This window comes from Colobus angolensis, unplaced genomic scaffold, assembly GCF_000951035.1.
Source record: "Colobus angolensis palliatus isolate OR3802 unplaced genomic scaffold, Cang.pa_1.0 Scaffold114, whole genome shotgun sequence".
Classification (NCBI taxonomy): Eukaryota; Metazoa; Chordata; class Mammalia; order Primates; family Cercopithecidae; genus Colobus; species Colobus angolensis.
This window is the reverse complement of record NW_012112475.1, coordinates 2,265,267-2,265,856: the sequence shown is the minus strand read 5'-3', so window position 1 is coordinate 2,265,856 and position 590 is coordinate 2,265,267. Positions and strand designations below refer to the sequence as shown.

Genomic DNA, 590 nt, shown 5'->3' with positions numbered 1-590 from the left:
AAGAAGGCGCTGGGATCTATGCCTACCCATCGCTCCCGGAGGCCGCGGTCTCTGGGTCCGGTGGGGGCTGGGGGGCGCGGGCACCCGGCGGGCTGTCTGCGGTCAGGCCAGGAGAGGGAGACTTGGCCCAAAGAAAGTGACTCAGGCACCCTCAGGAACTCTCGGCGTCCGGGGCCCCTTCGGGCAGCCCTCGACCCCAGTGCGTCTCTTGGGTCCCCAGGGACGCGGGTACTTGTGGGGCGTGGCTGCCGGGCCTCGGGGTTCGGCTCCCCCGGGCGGCCGGAGCAAGACCCCGGGCTGGGAAAGCCAGGCACGTGGCCAGCTCTAGGCCGTGCCCCCGCCCCACCCCCACGGCAGGGCCCCCGGTGCTTGATCAAGTTCAAGCTCGAGCTCCTCGGCGCGCTGCCCACCGGCTGCCCCTCCGCGCCCCTCCCCCTCCCCCATCCGTATCGTCTCGCTCTTCACTCTTCCTTTGTCTCTTTCCCACCACTTAGTTTACTCCCCCTCCGCCCTCCTCCCTGCCCCCCGTGGGCGCCCGAGAGTCCGGGAGGCGCTCACCTGTTCGACCCAAACATCTAAGCGACCCCGAG

At 70.3% G+C, this 590-nt stretch overlaps 1 protein-coding gene across 1 annotated transcript in view; it reads right to left on the bottom strand.

Annotated features, from left to right (window-relative positions):
- LOC105524556 (nucleolar protein 4-like) overlaps positions 1 to 571 on the bottom strand; it is a 40,670-nt gene extending 40,099 nt beyond the window's left edge. Inside the window, exon 1 of the mRNA XM_011959852.1 lies at positions 559 to 571. The gene's annotated coding sequence lies outside the window, so the exon portion shown is untranslated. The remainder of the gene's footprint in view (positions 1 to 558) is intronic.
- Between the last annotated feature and the right edge of the window lie 19 nt (positions 572 to 590).